We start from the raw sequence: 22,152 nt of genomic DNA on the forward strand, positions 1-22,152 counted from the left end.
AGAGATCATTGTGACAAGTTGCTAAGAAAACATTTTTTCTGCCTGAAGAGCATCCTGTAGAAGATAAAAATGGGGTCAGAAGGACAAGCTTTCCTCCTCTCTGGAGTGAAGTAAGTTATCAAATAATGAAGTATATCACATGTGAAGGGAGGTTCAACATCATTTATGGATATCATTTCAGGTTGTTACATGAATTAAGGTATGGGATGGACTTGCCTCCAGCCAGAAAACTGAGCATCCCATATTTCCTCCTTCAGTCCTTAATTGAATGTGGTACAAAGCTAAATGAAGGGGTTCTAGATCAGTTGGCCCACCATGGCCTCATCAAATTGTTGGTGGAAGATGCTTTGCACACCTATATTATCCCCATCACTTGGGAAATCTTCAAAAATATGTCCAGGGATGATGACATTAGAATTTTGGCTGACAACATTAGCCCATCTAGTAGTGATGAAGGGGAGAAAAATGAAGAAATTGAGAAGAAAAATGATAATGGAACATAGGACATTCAAGTAGAAGGCAAAACAAAGGAAGAATAGAAGGAAAAAGAGGAACTTGACAAGACTATTGAACCTAAGACAGAGAAGGAGACAACAACAAGAACATAGAGGGGGAAAAGGACACAGATTGGAAAGAAAAATGCCAAGAAAGCCCAAAAGAAGGCTTCCATAGCCAAAGCCAACACCTAGCAAGAGAAGGAAAAAGCACACCCTGAGTTATCAGTAACACAGGTAGAAACAGTGAGCATAGAGATTTCTACAGGAAGCGAACGGAAAGAACAGCAGGAGGAGAAATCCCCTAAAACTTTGGCAAGGGAAGTAGCAGATATGCTTTCTGCGTTAAGCACACCTACAAAACAAAAAGGAAAAGAAAAAGGCAAACCTCCATATACTTTCAAGCCAAAAGAAGCACAAGGATCAAAGTGGGAAAACCCCAACCACCATCAAAGGAACCAATTGTCTTTGAGGACACACCCACTAAAAAGAAGGAATAGTCTCCTTCCAAGATATCCATCACCTATGAAAGAGGAAGCCCAAAAACCTCCACATGGAAAGAGAAAATTAAGTTGATGGATTCAAGGGCAGTTCTACAGGAGGCTGAAACGTCTCTAAAGGAAAATCTAGCCAAGTTAAAAGAAACTGAGAAATTGGAAGAGGAGGCAGCGAAACAATCACAAGAAGTGGACAAGCTGAGGAGATGCTTGAACCAAGCCCTCAACCTAGTTTGGGCTCATATTACAACTTGTTAGAAAGTGGGAAGATCATCCCACAGAAGTTTGTTGTACCACTTTTCTTTGCATTGGAACAAGAACGGGTTAGGACTCACACTTGGATGAAAATTGCTAAGTCCAAGGGAGTTGCAAACGTAGGCCACTTGGAAGAACAACTGAAAGAATCGAGAAGAGAGTTGGCCATGGTGAGGCACATAGAAAGCAGTAAAAGAGCCCAGCTACAGGAGGAGAATGAGTTGCTGAAAAAGTAGTTATAGCTACAGGAAGTTCATAAGGAAGATAGGTTGTCCATGTTGGGAGGGTAGCAACAGCAAGAAGGACCTCCAACAGACAAGGAAACAACCGAGAAACAACAGAGAGAGGAAAGGCTACAAGATGATGTTGAGATGCTGACAAAATTGCTGCCAGAAAAGGAGTCACAGGTAACAGAAGAAATACAGGTTTTAAAACAACTGTTGCAAGAAAAAGAAGCCCAAATGGCTTGCATGGTCAGCTGGGCAGTAGAAGCCTTACAATGAAGGAAACCTACTAAGTCCTATGTATTATATCTTTAATACCAATGGTTGTAATTTCAAATTAACACATTGGCCCAAAGGGGCACCATTCCATTCCAGAATTACAATCAGTTTATGTATTTGTGTGACAATAGCTCAGTTGAAGATAAGGCCAAGTTAGCATAATTCTATTTACACAACTTGGCACTTCCAAACATGAATCTATGGGACCCCAATGCTGCATTGGGATATGTACAACTCATGGTCATGGCTTCTTGGTTAAGCCATGAGGAAAATAGGGCAGTAGAAATTCAGAAGGTTATGGATAGGGAGCTAAGTGAACCACTCATGATCAGGGCAGAACCAGAAGATCCCTCAGTTTAGTATATGCTCATCAACACCTTGCCAACAACCCTCAAGTTCTCCCAGATTACATTGAAAGCAAGGCTCAGGCCATTGCTCACTTTGAAGACATGGAAAGAATGTTTGGTAATAATTGCATTCATGCTTGCACAAGGAGATGGAACACATTGCCCCATAGTATAAAAATAAGAGAATGCCACTCCCCAATCAGAATGAGGGAGGCTTTGGCAAGAGTGCCACTTTATAAACAGACAATGCAAAACCTGAAGGCCAACTCGATTGGCCTAAAGTTTAGTCCTCCATTACTTTTAGGACTACTGCAAGGGGTCAAGGAAGAAGATGAACACAGGCAATGGGAGGCAGTAGAGAGAAAGGAAGGGTTTCATGACATAGAAGAGGACATCACCTCAGAACCCTGGGATGTCAGAGAGGCAGTCAAAGAAATCAAATATGATGAACTGGATTAGTCGCTCAGAGGATGAGCAACACATTTAGCAGGGGTGATGATGAGCCCCCAAAATGGGTAACTTTATGGGCTCATTTTGCCTATTATTCTCATTTAATCCACCATTCTCCATAGTTTTATGAATGCTTTTGAATATATTTATGTTAATTGAGTGAATGGGAATATTCACTTTACCACAAAGTCTAATACGTGCTTATTGTAGATTTTTGGACATTTTTGGACCAAGATCATGCATTTATGAGCAGATTCACAGCCAATTATGAAGGAACAAGGCTGAGGATTTATAGGAGGGGTGTCTCCTGCACTAAATTGCCCCTTCCTCTATTTCTACACCATCAGCTCGGAGTTCAACAACCCACCAAAGAAGATTTCAAGGGGCAGCCGAGCAGGTCTAGTGAAGTGGTTGATTAATTGTAGTTTTGGGCAACCGAGCTCCTAATTAAGGAGGATTGTTGCGAGTCCTAATTTGCATAAGTAGGAAGGATTCAAGCCTTAGTAGGTTGGCTATTGAACAATTTATTTTTGCACTCTAGTGTAGCTCTGCATTCAACTCATTTTCGAGCTCTTTTTGTAAGCAATTTTGTGACATGACTATCATTTTTTGATCAATGAAGATGAATTCTGCTTTGCACCAGCTTTGAGTTGTCTTAGGGGGTTGTAGCTCTTGGGTTTGCACCCAACCCAAGTGCCCAGTACCTCCTTTGTGTACTTTTATGTGTTTATACTGCATTCATAGAATAACTTTTGTTATATAGGTTAAATCTTGCTTTGTTACTTAGGTTGTTTTTTATGATTGAGATAGTTGTTCATGCTTCAGGTTGATGAAATAGTTTGATAATAGAAGAGATTGACAAAAAGGTTATCAAGTAGTCCTTGATCTCATCTCTACCTCCTTGGGACCATGAGCTGAGACCAAGGCACAATTGTTGCCACAAAAACATTATTTTTGCCTTCCAATGCAATTGTTAGTATTAGGTTTTAAGTTGGAAAAGTTGATATCAGTTGTGTGTTCATGCTTAGATTTGTTCTTGCTTAGTTTCCATAGATTTCATGCATGATTTCCTGTCTATAAACTTCTATTCATCATGTTTATGGTTTCTAGGTCAGAATTAGGTCAAAGTAGATAAACCTCTGTTTTTTTTAATCTTTGCTTGGATTATTTTTCGAAAGTATTGTGCAGAACACCTGTAAGACACTCCAACCTACCCTTCCTCCATCATACAACCTGCTCCAGTCTCTCTCTCAAGATTTCCTTCACCCATTCGCCATACTTTCCCAACTTGCCCTAATTCCTACATTTCTGTGTAACATTTCTCTCTTCATCTTTGAACACTTCCAACCATCTTCTACACTCCTGAGCTTCATCTACCAGATCCTAGATCCCTTAATATCCTTATCCATCCTTCATTTCCACTTTCCCACCATCTTTTCACCATCAATCCTCTAAAAACCACTTTCGGTCAGTTCCTGTAGAACTTCTTGTAGAACTTCCTGTAGATCCCCTGCAGACTTCCTGTAGAAGTTCACGCGAGTAGTTTTTTGAGATCTGATCACTGTGGAATTCTCTAGAAGGGTGATAGGGACCCCTTAGGTCCACTTCTCAGCTTCCCAACCTCCTGCAAATTCCCACTTCATTTCCTTTCACCAATAAACCTCTGCATAGTGAAAAATAGTTAAAACACATGCATAATAATTCTGCATAAAGTTAATCAAAAATACAAAAAGCTGGTTCTTCCACATTTTCCTTCAGAAGTAGCTTGAACACATGCATTTTACCTTTCCTAGAGTCAATGGCATCCATGTCAGCAACTTTCAACTCTTTTCTTGCACAAGTAGGATTAGTCAGTAAAACTAGGGTTTGCATTTCCTTTCAGCTTTCATATTCTTTCTCCATGTAGACTAACCTCTTTTGAGTTAGATTTCGTTCATCGTAGTTAAAATTTTCTTCTAAGAACTCATAGAAGTTGGCTTAAGCTCCTAGCAAACTTGTGCCAGCTGATCAATTGACAGCCTGCAGTAAGAGCTAGTACTTGTGCATACAACATCGTCACTTCCAAGTTTATTACGAACTACCGGATTGATAAAAGTAAAGTAGGGAGTCCCAGGAGTTGCAGCATCATTGCTGCAATACTGGAGCTCACCACCATCATATACTTCACACTGACAAAACCACAGCTTATGAGGAATCATATGAAATAACGCACCTCAGTTGACAATCCATGCCTCATGATCTGCATCTATGATTGAAGAAGTCAAGAACACATATTCTCCTTCATTTGAGAAGGAATTTTATTTTGTATAAGGAGAATAATCATATCCCTTCCCTTTATCAGTAATTTTGGATCTATAGTGTTTCTTGTTGTTCCCTTGTTTTCATCATCTACAACATACCTTTACAGTCTTTCCTAGATATTTAGATTGTCTTATAGATTTAAATCACCAAATTGATGAATTATTTTAATTTCTATCCTGGCAGAATCCACTTATAAGTAAGTCATATGCATTGCAAATTTCCAAGTTTCTCTATCTTATCTCTTCCAATGACAAGGATGTGACTATTTCATCAAAAGATAAAGTAGTAGTATTAATACCTATTGAAACAACTTGACCATCCCACAAGTCTAGTAGAGAGCATATCAAATTAATATAGTTATTTTCATTTGAAATATTAATATTAGTAGATAATAGTTGGCTTAGCATAGTAACAAAAAAATCCAAATGTTCTATCACCAATTCTTTGTCATTCATCCTCAAGTTATACAGTTGCTTCCACAAGAACAATTTGTTCACTAGGGACTTTGAAAGATATGAAGCCCCTAAAATTTTCCATGACCTTCATTGTAGCTTCTCCTATAAGATTCAATAATATTTAATTCGATATATGTAACTATATTGTACTCTTTTCCTTCTAATGAAACTTGGTATAGTAATATTTTTATGTTCCCATCTATGTAGTACTTTGATCCATAAAGATCCATTATTATTTTCCAACCAAAATATATTATATTTTGATATTTGAGACATAAAAACTCCTCCCATTGAATTTCTTTGATGACTTTATGTTTTAGCTACTCACCATATCATTTCATCAAAATAAATGGTACAATAGATCATAATTGTAATAGGGTTTCCCATAGGCCCAAACCAAAACCATTAGCCACAAGGGAATCCTTTTGAATCAAAACTACTTAGATACCAAATCTTGGTTTTAAACATGTAAAATTAGTCAGTACAAACAAATTTTTGAGAAAAATAGAAAATATGCAATAGTGCATACACACGTTTAACACATAGACTTTACCCTGGAAACCAAAATAGGAAAGTCGAAGATAAATTTTTAGTATGTACATCCGATGCCATCCATAAACCCTTGTCGAATAGACCTTGTATTAGAATAAAACTATAGTTCCTTAACCATAATTACAAAAAAATTGGATGGACCACCATATGCCTCAAAATTACAAAAAGGGAAAAACTATATGTGAAAAACGACCACAAAAAATCAACCAATCATTTTAGGGCCACTACCCTAGAACATCCATGCAGGAGGGGGCCACCAACCCACTATGAAACCCTACTATACCTAATGAAAAAATGCATGTGTTAGATGAGTCATGCAAAGAATATAAAACATGCCAAAACGATAATGTGAAAGGATTCTCTACAATAAATGTTGCAGGTAATCATGTAGATAAACATTAGTGAATGTTTTAATTCCCAAATACACAAATTTAGGTATCCAAGTTGTAGATGTTAAACATAAATGAAAGATTAGAATATGTTGGGTGTGGAGCGTTGTTATCTTATGTATTCAAAGGTATTGCCACTTTGGACCCCAGTTTGTAATCGGGTGGCAACACTGACCTAAAATATTCATTCCAGGGGGTTCTGTGGAGGGGGGCAAGTGTGACCTTTGGGAGCCCCCCCCCCGAGTGGGGGGATCAGGGGAAACACCCACAAAGCTAAAAATAGATCTAAAACTTCCTTGTAAAATGTTGTAATTTCATAGTCAATCTAGGTCGTTCATTAGGCGGAGATCTGACGGTAGAAGTTATTGTTAATTTATGGTTTTTTGCCCTAGAAGGAAACCCCTCACTATGTATGATGGAATTGTCTTGTGTCTATGGAGATCTGTATTCTGAGTGAGGAAGAGAGAAGAGATTGAGAGCAAAGAGGGAATTACAATGGATATGCTGTAGGTTTTATCTCTTTAGTTTGTTGGATAATATAAAAGGAAGAACTCGTTGTTTCTCTGTGGACATAGCCCAGACTGGATGAAGCAAATATATTTGTGTCTCTCTTGTTTTATGTGTTTTCTATGTTTATATTTCCGCAATATTTCATGTGTTCCATTGATCTATAATATATAATTTTCTAAGAACTAGTATCAGAGTCGAAGGTCTATTTGGTTGATAAACTTGAAGGAGAAAAGGGTTCCTGGTTTGAGTGGGAACAATGGTAGAAGATGGTAGGTTTAGGGTCAAAAAATTTAACGGCCAAAACTACCAGCTGTGGAAGATGTAGATGGAAGATTATCTATATTAGAGAGATCTATATCAACCATTGAGTGGAAAGGAAAAGAAGCCGACGAGTATGATAGACAAGGAATCGTATATTCTCGACAGAAAGGCACTTGGAACAATACGGCTGTGCCTAGCGGTGTTGGTAGTGTTTAATATTTCAATGGAAACGACAATAGAGGGTTCAATGTCGACATTGGCCAAACTATATGAAAAACCCTCAACCTCAAATAAGGTATTTCTTATGAAGCGTTTATTTAATATGAAAATATGAAAAGGTGGATCTATTACTGATCATTTAAATGAATTTAATATAGTTACCAGTCAGTTAAGTTCTGTAGGGGTAACTTTTGATGATGAAGTTAGGGCTCTGTTATTTTTGTGCTCATTGCCAGAAAGTTGGAATGGTTTAGTTATGGCCATTAGTAACTCTATCTCTGGATCTAGCACTTTAAAGTTTGATGATGTTGTCAGTGCAATACTTAGTGAGGAAATGTGACGGAAAAGCTCTGGTGAGACATCAGGTAATGCTTTGTTTGCAGAGACTAGGGGAAGAAAAAATGGAAAGAGGAAAGAGCCCTGGATATCGTAGAAGGTCAAGAAAAGGCAATTCCAAGTCCAAATCGTGGATAGTGTGCTAGAAATGCGGGAAGAAAGGACACCTGATGAAAGACTGCAAGTTTCGGAAGGGGAAAGAACGAGACGCACAACAAGAAAACAATCATGAAGCGAATGTAACCTATGATGTGTTGGAAGATGCTTCAATTATTTCTTTAGGAAATATTATTGATGCTTGGGTGGTAGATTCAAGGGGCCCATTCCATGCCACACTTGATAGGAAACATTTTCATGATTATGTTCAAGGAGATTTTGGACAGGTTCGATTGGGTGACGATAAACCTTGTAAAATCATTGGAATGGGTACAATTTTCATAAAATAGAAGAATGGAAATCAATGCCTATTGAAGGAGGTAAGGCATGTTCTAGATCTGAAGAAAACTCTTATTTCAACAGATGAGTTGGGAGGTGAAGGCTGTGTGACTACTTTTACAGATAAAACCTGGAAGGTCACTAAAGGATCCCTCGTAATAGCAAAAAGAGAAAAGGTTGGTACATTGTATTTATGAAATGGTATTTCTAATTTTTTTAATTCTTTAACCTATACAGGAGAAGATATGACATTGTGGTACCATAGGCTCAGTCACATAAGTGAGAAGGGGATGCAGACTCTTCACTCAAGAAATTTGTTGCTAGGTTTGAAGCATGTTGATTTATAATTCTGTGAGAATTGTGTTTATGGAAAACAGAAGAGAATCAGATTCCTCAGAGTTTGGAAAGAAGAGAAGACCGAAAAATTAGAGCTTGTGCATACAGATGTATGGGGACCTGCTCAGGTATCATCTCTTGGTGGCTCTCATTATTATGTTACTTTTATTGTTGATGCAACCAACAAAACTTGGATTTATTGTACTCGAAATAAATTTGATGTATTTGATACTTTCAAGAAATGGAAATCATATCAGACAATGGAGGTGAATATTGCAGCAAATAGTTTGATAGGTACTGTTTAGAGAATGTAATTCACAGAGAAAAGACAGTTCCAGTAAGAGCACAAGGAAATGGTGTGTCAAAAAGGATGAACAGGACAATCATGGAGTGTGCAAGGTGCATGAGATTGCATGCAGGATTTCCTTCAAAATTTTGGGCAGATGTTGTAGATATTGTTATTTATCTAATAAACAGAGGGCCTTCAAGTTCCTTGGATGGTGGTATTCCATAGGAGGCATGGACAGGTAAAAAGTAAACTACTCATTTTTAAAAACTTTTGGTTGTGAAGCCTTTGTCCACATTAATAAATAAAATAGAGCAAAGCTTGAGGCAAAATCAAAGGAATGTACCTTTATTGGATATGGTGTTAATGATTTCGTTATCGATTTTATGATTATGAAAAGCACAAAATCATTAGCAGAAGAGATGTCATAATCAATGAAAAGGTTTTGTATAAGCATCAGCTACAGGACAATAAACATGAAAAAGAAAACAAAGAATACAAAATGCTTGACGAGATCATAGAAAAAGTGATGGCGCCTGAAAATCATAACGATAAACATCCAAAACAACAACCACAACAACAAAAATCACCTCAAACACCTGAAAGTGGTGTTAGAAGATCTACCTGGATAAGTAGACCCCCTGAACGATACTCTCCTTCATTATATTATGTATTGTTGACTGATTCTGGTGAACCAGAATGTTATGAAGAAGCAATACAGGTAGAAACTAGGAAGAAGTGGGAGCAAGCCATGAAAGAGAGATGGACTCCTTAGCACATTAATGGACTTGGGACTTAGTTAGGTTGCCTGTAGGTAAAACAACATTGCAGAATAAATGGGTTTACAAGTTGAAGGAAGAATATGGAGGTAGAAAAACATATAAAGCTGGACTTGTGGTTAAAGGGTTTGCATAGAAAAGGGTATAGACTTTGATGATATATTTTCTTCTATTGTTAAAATGATTTCAATCAGAAATATTTTAAGTCTAGTAGCAGTTGAAGATTTGCGTCTTGAGTAGTTAGATGTAAAGATAACCTTTCTCCATGGGGATATGGAGGAAGAGATATATATGTAACAACCACAAGGATATGAGGTAAGAGGGAAGGAGAAACTACTGCGCATGTTGAAGAAGAGCTTGTATGGCTTAAACAGGCTCCAAGGCAGTGGTATCTAAAATTTGACAGGTTTATATCTAAACAAGGTTATACTAGATGTCACTCTGATCATTGTGTTTATCTCAAAAAGCAAAATGATGGCACCTATATTATATTGTTATTGTATGTAGATGACATGCTTGTTGCAGGTTCTAACATGTAGAAAATAAAGGTGCTGAAAAGAAAATTGGCGAATTCATTTGCAATGAAGGACTTGGGTGTTGAAAAAAAAATCCTTGGTATGAGAATAAGTAGAGACATGAAGAATCGAAAATTAACATTGTCTCAAAGTGAGTACATAGAAAAGGTGTTGAAAAGGTTTAATATGAAGAATGTAAAAGCAATTAGTATACCTTTGGCTAGCCATTTCAAATTAAGTGAGGAGGAGTGTCTTAAGATTCAGGAAGAAATGGCTCATATTTCTAAATTTCTATATGCATCAGCAATTGAAGCTTAATGTATGCAATGGTATGCACAAGGCCTGATATTGTACATGCAATGAGAGTTGTAAGCAAGTACATGAACAATCCAGGAGAATAAAATTGAATGGTGGTGAAGTGGATTCTCAGGTATTTGAGAGGTACCAAAAATCAAGCATTATGCTTTGGTGGTTCAAACATTGCTCTACACGGATATGTTGATGCAAATATGGCGGGTGATAGAGATAACAGGAGGAGCACAATATGGTATGTGTTTACTATAGGTGGAACACCTGTTAGTTGGGTCTCAAAACTACAAAGTGTTGTTCCACTCTCAACAACGGAAGGAGAGTATGTTGCTACTATAGAGGCTAGTAAAGAAATGATTTTGTTATAAAGGTTTCTGGAAGAATTGGGTAAGAAGTAGGAGTTTGGAAGGTTATACAGTGATAGATACAGTGTCATACATCTTGCAAAGAACTTTGCATTTCATTCCAAGACTAAACATATACATCTCATGTACCATTTCATACGGTCATCATTAGAAGATGGACAGTTGAAGCTCGAAAAGATACACACTAGCCAGAATCCTGCAGATATGTTAACAAAAGTTGTAACTAGGGAGAAACTGAGAATCTTCCCAGTTTCAATTGGTCTTCAAGTATGATGAAGAAGATGAGAAAAAACCAGGTCCAAAGTGGAGTCATTGTCTAACAAATGAAGCAGTAATGGAGTTGTTATAATCAGTCTCCAAGTGGGATATTGTTGGTTATGGAGCTTGATTATCTTTTGTATTCAAAGGTATCACCACATTCAACCCTAGTTTGTAATCGGGAGGCAACATCACCTGTAAAATATTCGCTACAGGGGGGGTCCATGGGGGGGCAACTGCAACCTTTCAGAGCCCCCCCCACCAGCAGCACCCTCGAAGCTAAAAATAGATGTAAAACTGCCTTGTAAAATGTTGTAATTTCATAGTCAAACTAGGTCGTCCATTAGGTGGAGATATGATGGTAGAAGTTATGTTTAATTTATGGTTTTTTGCCCTAAAAGGCACCCCTCGCAATATATGAGGAAATTGTATTATGTCTATGGAGATTTGTATTCTGAGCGAGGAAGAGAGTGTAGATTGAGAGCGAAGAGGGAATTACAATAGATCTTCTTTAGGTTGTATCTCTTCAGTTCGCTAGATAATATAAAAGAAGGACTGGATGTGTCTCTGTGGACATAGCCCAAACTGGGTGAACCACATATATCTGTCTCTCTTGTTTTATGCGTTTTCTATGTTTATATCTTTGCAACATTTTTTGTGTTCCATTGGTCTGTAATATATCATTTTCTAACAGAATAACCTCATATAATTAATTGCAACCATTAATTTCATGAAAATGGAGTCTAATTTGTAAATCAATTAATTGTTAATCCTGAAGTATCTTTCAAAGATGTTGTTGACTTGATCGAATCACGGAAATATCCAATAGATTTTATAGTACTATATAATAAACCAAAACTTAATTCATACCCACTCATCTTAGGAAGGAATTAATGACCATAACTAATGTATACAAAGGATTTAGTGTAGGAGACATGACCATCAAAAAATATGAATCGTAGAATAAACTAACAATCTACCCCATTGTCAAACCATTCATTGATATTTATATTTGGTAGGATCGTAAGATGGAGTAGATATGTTCCATACCATGGAATTTCTATTCATGAACATTGAAACACCCTTAACATTAAAGGATATAGATGAATATGCCTCTATTTAAAACTATATGCAAAATCTATCCCAATTCTATCAAAATTGAGGAATACAATAGAAAATAAGAAGATGAACAATTTGAAAATATGTTGATTGAAAACAAACATCTTAAAAATATTTACTTGTTGCAAAAATTTAACTCAAATAAAAAGAAATGAAATTATCGGAAGTAAATGTAACATCCCTCGGTAGACCTCAAGCAAAAATACATAAGATTGACTTTTTTTACTAGATTTACAGGCATGTAATATTCTTAATGACTTATCTCATATTCCTTAACTAATAATAAAACGACATAATCATGATCATTAAGTGAGGTAATCTTAGAAATGGAATAGAAAATCTCATCAATTATAACCATGAATGCAACTTATTAACTTAATGTTTTTTTCTGCAGTTTTGCATCATTAACATTGTTCATTGAATTAGGCTAGTTAATAACACATGAATGCTGTAATTTCCAACATCATGCAACGTAGAAAAATCATCAAGATAAGAGAATAGGAAAGTAGATAAATGGACAATGATATATCCTACAAACCCCGAAGGGAAAAACCAACAAATGCTTATTCTATTAAAAATTTTGTCAGGGAGTTCACTCCTCACTCAATGGCAGCAAGGGATCCCATCCCTTGTCCATTGTTGGAATTTTACAAAGAATCATAATATTTAATTCAAGCATAGCTAATTAGAGGCTATTACATGTCATATTTCGTAAACACTCTACCCCACATTTCCTCGAGCATGGTGTCCTCGTGGCATGCTTGTTTCATGCTTTAAGCTATCCCTTGTAAAATTGCACCTAACAATCCTCCACACTACATTAATCAATGGTGAAGCATAATTACCTGATTTCTTTCCATAGTGTTAGTTATAATCCATATTTTTATTGTTTCAAAAGGAATTAATTTAGAAACTATCAAACCATTCTTTATGAAAGTCATGATTTTTTCCTGTGAACACTATCATCTGCAAATGTAATATCATGGTTATCTGAAATATCAGTTTATCAAAGCCCAAAAGATTATGACTTTTTAATCAAATAAATAAAGGTGAGAGAATCAAAATATATCTATCTCAACAATTCAAACTCTATTAGTGATTAGGTCACAATCACTAATAATCATGTACAAATTATACCTCACGGCCTAGAAAGACTCTTTTGCACATGTATAAATTAGAGTAAAATTCATATCCATAATAAATATTTTACCTTTTTTTGCATCATCAAATGCTTAGCTATAAGTATTTAATATATATGATGCCTTAACTATTATTCACAAAACCACACTTCTAATGCATTTTGTTGGGTGTGGAGCTTGATTATCTTCTTTATTCAAAGGTATCACCACATTGGACCCCAGTCCGTAATGGGGTGGTGTTGTCGCCCATTATTTGCACTGCAATGGGGGTCCAAGGGGGGAAGAAGTGATATTTAGGAACCCCCCCCCCCCAGCGGAGGATTGGGGACAGTGCCCCTAAAGCTAAAAATAGATGTAAAATTGCCTTGTAAAATGTTGTAATTTCATAGTCAATATGGGTCGTTCATTAGGAAAAAATCTGATGGTAGAAGTTAAATTTAATGTAGGGTTTTTTTCCCTAGAAGGCAACCCCTCACTATATATGATGGAATTCTATTCCGATTATACATATGTGTATTCTGAGTGAGAAAGAGAGAGGATATTTTGCGAGAGCAAAAAGGGAATTACAATAGATCTGTTGTAGGTTGCATCTCTTCATTTTGCTGGATAATATAAAAGGAAGCACTGGTTGTTTCTTCGTGGACGTAGCCCAAGATGGGTGAACCACATATATCTATGTCTCTTTTTTTTTATGTGTTTTTATTTCTGCAATCTTTTATGTGTTCCATTTCTTTGTAATATGTAATTTTCTAGCAACTGGTATTAGAGCCGAAGGTCTACTTGGCTAATAAACTCATAGGAGATATGGGTTCATGGTTCGAGTGGGAGGAATGGTAGAAGACGATAGGTTTAAAGGCAAAAACTACCAGCTGTGGAAGATACCGATGGAAGATTATTTGTACCAGAAAGATCTGTACTTAGCATTGAGCGAAAAGACAAAGAAGATGACGAGTATGACAGACACATAATGGGATATTCCCAACAGAAAGGGACTTGGAATAGTACAGTTGTGCCTAGTAGTGTTGGTAGCCTTTAATATTTCAAAGGAAACGAAAACAAAGGGTTTAATGTCAGCATCGGACAAACTATATGAAAAATCCTCGATCTCAAATAAGGCATTTCTTATGAAGCGTTTATTTAATATAATGATGTCAGAAGGTGGATCTGTTGTTGATCATTTAAATGAATTTAATATGGTTACTAGTCAGTTAAGTCCTATAGGGTTAACTTTTGATGATGAATTTCTGGCTCTGTTATTTTTGTTCTCATTACTAGAAAGTTGAAATGGTTTAGTTATGGCTATTAGTAACTATGTCTCTTGATCTAGTACTTTAAAGTTTGATGATGTTTTCATTGCAATCCTTAGTGAGGAAATGTGACGGAAAAGCTCCAGTGGGACATCAGGTAATGATTTGACTGCAGATACTAGCGGAAGACAAATGGAAAGAGGAAAGAGTCCAAGATATCATAGTAAGTCAAGGAAAGGTAGATCCAAGTCCAAATTGGGGATAGTGTGTTGGAAATGCAGGAAGAAAGGATACCTAAAGAAAGACTACAAGTCTCGGAAGGGAAAAGAAGGAGACACACAACAAGAAAATAATCATGAAGCGCATGTGACAGGTGATGTGTTGCAATATGCTCTGATTCTTTCATTAGAAAATATTATTGATGCCTGAGTGGTAGATTCATGGGCCTTATTCCATGCCACACCGGATAGGAAACATTTTAATGATTATGTTGAAGCTGATTTTGGACAGGCTCGATTGGGTGATGATAAACCCTATAAAATCATTGGAATGGGTATAGTTTTCATAAAGCAATAGAATGGAAATCAATGGTTGTTCAAGGAGGTATAGCATGTTCCAGATCTGAAGAAAAATCTAATTTCAATAGGGTAGTTGGGAGGTGAAGGCCACGTAACTTCTTTTACATATAAAACCTGGAAGGTCACTAAAGGAATCCTGGCAATAGAAAAAGGAGAAAAGGTTGGTACATTGTATTTATGAAATGGTATTTCTAATTCCATTAATGCTTTAACCTCTCTAGGAGCAAATATGACATTGTGGCATCATAGGCTTAGGCACATGAATGAGAAGGGGAAGCAAATTCTTCACTCAAGAAAGTTGTTGACAGGTTTGAACCGTGTTGATTTGTAGTTCTGTGAAAATTGTGTTTATGGAAAACATAAGAGAGTCAGATCCTTTAGAGTTGGGAAAGAAGAGAAGAGCGAAAAATTAGAGCTTGTGCATGCAGATATATGGGGACCTGCTCAAGTATTATCTCTTTGTGGCTATCGTTATTATGTTACTTTTATTAATGATGCAACCATAAAAACCTAGATTTATTGTATTCAGAATAAATCTAATGTATTTGATACTTTCAAGAAATGGAAAGCTTTGGTTGAAAATGAGACATGAAAAAGGTTGAAGTGTCTCAGATCAGACAATGAAGGTGAATATTGCATCACAAAGTTTGATAGGTATTGTTCAGAGAATGGAATTTGCAGTGAGAAGATAGTTCCGGGAATAACACAAGAAAATGGTGTGTCATAAAGGATGAACAGGACAATCATGGAACGTGCAAGGTGCATGATATTTGATGCAGGATTGTCTTGAAATTTTTTTCCAGATGTTGTAGATAATATTGTTTATATAATAAATAGAGGGCCTTCAAGTTCCTTGGATGGTGGTATTCCAGAGGAGGCATGGACAGATAAAAGGTAAACTACTCATTTTTAAAGAATTTTGGTTGTGAAGCCTTTGTCCACATTAATAAAGAAAAAGAACAAAGCCCAAGGAAAAATCAAAGAAATGTACCTTTATTGGATATGGTGTTAATGATTTTGGTTATCACTGTTATGATTATGAAAAACACAAAATCATTAGGAGCATAGATATCATATTCAATGAAAAGGTTTTGTATAAAGATCAGATGCAGGAAAAAGAAAACAGAGAATAAACAGTGCTTGATGAGATCACAGAAAAAGTGAAGGTGCCTGAAAATCATAATGATCGATATACAGAACAACAACAACAATAAAAACATCAAAAAGCAACTCAAACACCTAAAAGTGTTATTAGAAGATCTACCAGGATTAGTAGACCCCTTGAACGATACTCTCCTTCATTATATTATGTATTGTTCACTAATTTTGGTGAACCAAAATGTTATGATTGAGTAGTGTAGGTAGAAACCAGGAAGAAGTGGGAACAAGCCATGAAAGAAGAGATGAACACCTTATTACATTACCAGACTTGGGACTTAGTGAAGCTGCCAGCAGGTAAAACAAAATTGGAGAATAAATGGGTTTACAGGTTGAAGGAAGAATATGAAGGTAGAAAAAGCAATAAAGCTAGACTTGTGGTGAAGGGGTTTGCACAGAAAAAGGGTATAGAATTTGATGAGATATTTTCTCCTGTTGTTAAAATGACTTCAGTCAGAACTATTTTAAGTCTTGTAGCAGCTGAATATTTTCATCTTGAGTAGTTAGATGTAAAGATATCCTTTCTCTATGGTGATTTGGAGAAACGGATATATATGTCACAACCACAAGGATATGAGATAAAAGTGAAGGGGAAACTAGTTTGCAGGTTGAAGAAGAGCTTGTATGGCTTAAAACAGGCTCCAAGGTAGTGGTATCTGAAATTTGACAGGTTAATCTCTGAACAAGGTTATACTAAATGTCAATCTAATCATTGTGTTTATCTCAAAAGACAAAATTATGGCAACTATATTATATTGTTATTGCATGTAAATGACATGCTTGTTGTAGGCTCTAACATGCATGAAATAAATTTGCTCAAAAGAAAATTGGCAAACTCATTTGCAATGAAAGATTTGGGTGCAGCAAAACAAATCCTTGGTATGAGAATAAATAGAGTCAGGAAGAATCAAAAATTTACATTGTCTCAGAGTGAGTACATACAGAAGATGTTGAAAGGACTTAATATTCAAAATGAAAATCCAGTTAGTATACCTTTGGCTTGACAATTCAAAATAACTAAGGATGTGCATCCCAAGAGTCAAGAAGAAATGGCTTATATGTCTAAAGTTCCATATGCATCAGTAGTTGGCAGCTCAATATATGCAATGGTTTGCACAAGGCCTGATATTGCCCATGTAGTGGGATTTGTAAGCAGGTACATGAACAATCCTCCAAAAGAACATTGGATGGCAATGATGTGGACTTTCAGGTATTTAAGAAGTACCACAAATAAAGCATTATGCTTTGGTGGTTCAAACATTGCTCTACATGGATATGTGGATGCAGATATGGTGGGTGATAGAGATAATAGGAGGACCACCATAGGCTATGTGTTTACTGTGGGTGGAACAACTGTCAGTTGGGTTTCAAAACTACAAAGTGTTTTTCCACTCTCAAAGATGGAAGCATAATATGTTGCTACAGATATGTTGCTGCTACAGAGGCTAGTAAGGAATTGGGTAAGAAGAAGCAGTTGGGCAGGTTATACAATGACAGTTAGAGTTCCATACGTCTTGCAAAGAAATCTTCATTTCATTCCAAAACTAAACATATAGAGCTCAAGTACCATTTCATACGGTTAGTGTTGGAATATGGATAGTTGAAGATAGAAAAGATACACACTAGCCAGAATCCTGTAGATATGTTAACATAAGTTATAACTAAGGAGAAAATGAAATTCTGCTTAGTTTCAATTGGTCTTCAAGTATGATGATGGAGATGAGAAATATCCAGGTCTAAACTGGAGTCATTTTCCGGAAAATGAAGCTGCGGTGTAGTTGCTATAATCAGTCTCCAAGTGGGAGATTGTTCGGTGTGGAGCCTGATTATGTTCTTTATTCATAGGTCTTGCTAGTTTGGACCTGAGTCCTTAATGGGGTTATAATGCCTCATGTTATTTGTGTTACAAGAGGGGGGGGACAACAATATTTAAGAGACCCCCCTAGTGGGGAAATGTGTGGCAATGACGTGAGAAGCTAAAAATGGGTGTAAAGTTGCCTTGTAAAATGTTGTAATTTCGGAGTCAATCTCGGTCGCTCATTAGGGATAAATATGATGGTAGAATTTATGTTTAATTTAGGATTTTTTTCCCATAGAAGGAAACCCCTTGCAATATATGATGGAATTGTATTGCGGCTATGCATATATGTATTCTGAGTGAGAAAGAGAGAGGAGATTGTGTGAGAGTGAAGAGGGCATTACAAGAGATCTATTGTAGGTTGTATCTCTTCATTTTTCTGGATAATATAAAAGGAAGGATTGGTTGTTTCTTCGTGGATGTAGCCCAAATTGGGTGAAATACATATATATCCGTCTCTCTTTTTTCATGTGTTTCCTGTGTTTATATTTCTACAAAATCATAAGTGTTCCATTTCTCTGTCATATATAATTTTCTAACACATTTAACACAAATGCAAAACCATGGAAATCAATTTTTACAACCATAGTATTGTTTCCCAATGGTTCTTCTTGTTACAAAATCATGGGTAACAATCTACTTATTCTCTTAAATACGAAACCATGGCTAACAATATATTTCTTCCCTTATTTCAAATGCATTAATTAAATGCATATAGTTATAAAATCATGTTTATTTATCCATAATTTATATGCATTAAATAAATGCAAAAATACCATCAAAGCATGCCCATTCATCTATATGTTCACAAATATTATCGAATGAAAAAATCATCACAAGATCACTACTATATTTCCTTTGAGCGATGTATTTTCATATGAAACCCTCTTTTATAGTATCAACCTCCTATGGAAAGTTCCCATGCCATCTAATAATTCAATTCTCCATGCCAAGGTTTAAATTAAATGTATTATAAAATTCCAAGAGGCGTTAATGCATAGCAAAAATTCCAAATAATTCATGTCATTTCAGTGCATTACTTAATGGCTTTTCTCATAATGGATTATAGTAAACTAAAATTTCTTGTGCCAACTAACCAACTCCTTAACCCTGCACAAGCATTGACAAATTGTATGAACACATATAGAAATGGTCTTGGTTTCCTTTAAAAGAAATAAATGGAAATAGATGCATTTTATTGTGGTGTTGGTAATTGTAATCTACACAAAGCCACATAGATTTGTTCTTCAAGGTTATAAATAGACCACAATACCTTAGATACAATTATAATATTCAACGATTAATGAAGAAATATTTTATAAATAGACCACAATACCTTAGATACAATTATAATATTCAACGATTAATGAAGAAATATTTTTAATAAAATTAACCATGCAAGTTTTTCAAAGAATTTTAACATAATTAATTTATCTCTTTTTACACGAAAGAATCATTTAATCCTTTTCAAGAAAATAGCATGGTTAACTTATCCTTTTATCAACAAAACCCACGCAAACCTTTTCAACAAAATAACATGATTAACCTATATTTTTATGCACAAGAACCAAGAAAACATTTTCAAGAAATTAAGATACTTAACCTATCTCTCTCGGTTAACTTTTACTTTTAATATGGTTAACTTATCCTGTAATTTTAATTTTTTTTTTTGTCATTTCCAGAAATTTAATTAACCGAATAGTTCATTTAGAATATTCAATATTTTCCACGTAGATAGCTTTTGAATGTGTTGCAAATTTATTTTACAAATTTTTTTCGACAAGTTACACCAGGGAAGACAATGAAAATTAATTTGGCATATGCTCCATCAACAAAAATCGAAACATGATTGTTGAAGTGAGAAAGAAGACATTAGTTTGTTTCATTTCAACGAAACACATTTGAAGCACAAATATTTACTATTTAATATATCTGCAAGAAAAGGTTTACTATTTGAATGATACGGAGAAGTTTAACATACTTGTTGGTGGTGGAATCTATAACCCTAAACACTTTACTCACCTCATATAAAACCTCTCAGAAGTAAAATTGGCCACTCCATGAGGTTGTACTTCCATCTCATGCGACTTTACTAGACAAGCTTCTAGAAGTAAAGTCCTCTATAAACAATCAAACATTTTTGCTTTGAAACAAGAGATATATTGCTTCCAAGTCCCATAGAAACGAAATCGTCATTTGTGATTCCCACACTGTGAAAATTATGGACACTGGAACCAAGTAATGATCGATATTTTTGGACATCCATATCCCATGGCTTTGACAGCATTGTATCCTTCTATGTATTGCTTTCCACTGCGATCGGTTTTTCCTTTTTCCATTTGAACTTGTACCTGACATGAAATAGACAATAAAATTAAAATCATTTTGTAACTACTTCTTGATGGAAACCGTTCGAGGTATATTAAATTAAATAATATTTTTCTTATGAGCACTAAAATTAAATGCATGGTTCTAGGGATATTACAGTAAAACTTAAAAAATAGGGTGGAATTTAAGTTCTATCCAATAATGAAAACTATTATATATTCTCATAAAATGGAGTTCAACCATTACATGTGATTATAGGTACATGATAGGAACACATCCAAACACTTTTATACCATAAATTTATGTAAAATATGGTAGTTCTCTCATCAAACATCCCTAAGAAACAATGAATCATTTTTCATTATTATATATTCTCATAAAATGGAGTTCAACCATTACATGTGATTATAGGTACATGATAGGAACACATCCAAACATTTTTATACAATAAATTTATGTAAAATATGGTAGTTATCCCATCAAACATCCCTAAGAAACAATGAATCATTCCTTAAAGGAAAACATAATTACAAAAAATCCTAGACGTTGGATTTATATGCCCAATTATGGCACTAAGTTGAGCTCACCTTTGACTATAAAGCCCTAAAAAATTTCAAATGGAGAGTATGAATAGATTATAGAGAGCTCAACAAAGTGATTAGCAAGGACCAATTTCCATAACCTTCCATTTATCAAGTACTACATGCTTTGTCAAGTATAAAGTATGTTTCCTTATTAGATGGGATTAATGAATATAATTAAATATAAGTAATCCATAAGGACGATGAAATACTAACTTTTACTTGCCCTTGGGCTAAATTTTCCTAGAAGGTTGTCCTATTTTTTCTATGTAATACTATTTCAAACTTCTAATGAGATATCATCAATATATTTGCAGTTATGCTACATGGAAATGTAGATATGTATAGGGATGAACTCACTCCATAGGGGAAATCATTCCAAGAAGCCTTCAAAAATATAGAAGATGTTTTGAAATTTTCCCAAGAGATGAATGTATCATTAAAGAATGAAAAATGAAACATTCTGATGAATGAAGGCATTTTCTTTAACAATCACATCTCTCCAAACGAGATTAAACTATATCAAACCAAAGTGAATGCCATCCAAAATATTACTATACCTCGAAAGTAGAATGTTGTTATAATATTTTAAGGGCGTGTAGGAAACATCAAGAGCTTTGCTAAAGAATTTATCAAATTGGCATACCCTTTTTTTGTCATGTTATCCAAACATGCAAAAGTTTGGTAGTCAAAGTATAGTTAAAAATCCTTTGACAACATCAAGAAATATCTTTTATTAACTACTATTTTAGAAAGGCCTAAAATAAAAAAATTCAATTTCCCATACACATAGATGCATGTGATGAAGTAGCAGGGATAGAGATAGTTTAGGAGTTAAACTAACCAATTGTAGTATATTTTATTAGCAATTTCCTATATGAAGTAAAAATAATTATAATATAATAGAAAAAAAATGTTTTCTACATGTCATAAACAAGTTTAGACACCACATCACTAGCTATCGAATTCTTGTACTTATAGATCATGTATTAAAAAAAAAATATGAATGAAATAGATGTTAATGGAGGCATAAATGTATGCCTATGCTTTCTATATCAATTTGACTTGACAATATTTAACTAACTTGGTAAACAATTTTTTGTTGCAATTTTTTTCTCATGACTAAATTATATTGCATATCAAGAAATTGTTGAGCATAGGTTTTTAGATGAGAATTTATTCATAATATACATAAATACTACATGGCTCGTTGATATAGAAAATTATATATAAAATGGAATATTTCATAAATAGGTTTCATAAAGAGAATGGTGCATGATTTCCATGAAGAG

Source organism: Pinus tabuliformis, chromosome 2_1 (genome assembly GCF_031772625.1).
Source record: "Pinus tabuliformis cultivar Carrire ecotype Pingquan chromosome 2_1, CPIR1, whole genome shotgun sequence".
NCBI classification, from domain to species: Eukaryota; Viridiplantae; Streptophyta; class Pinopsida; order Pinales; family Pinaceae; genus Pinus; species Pinus tabuliformis.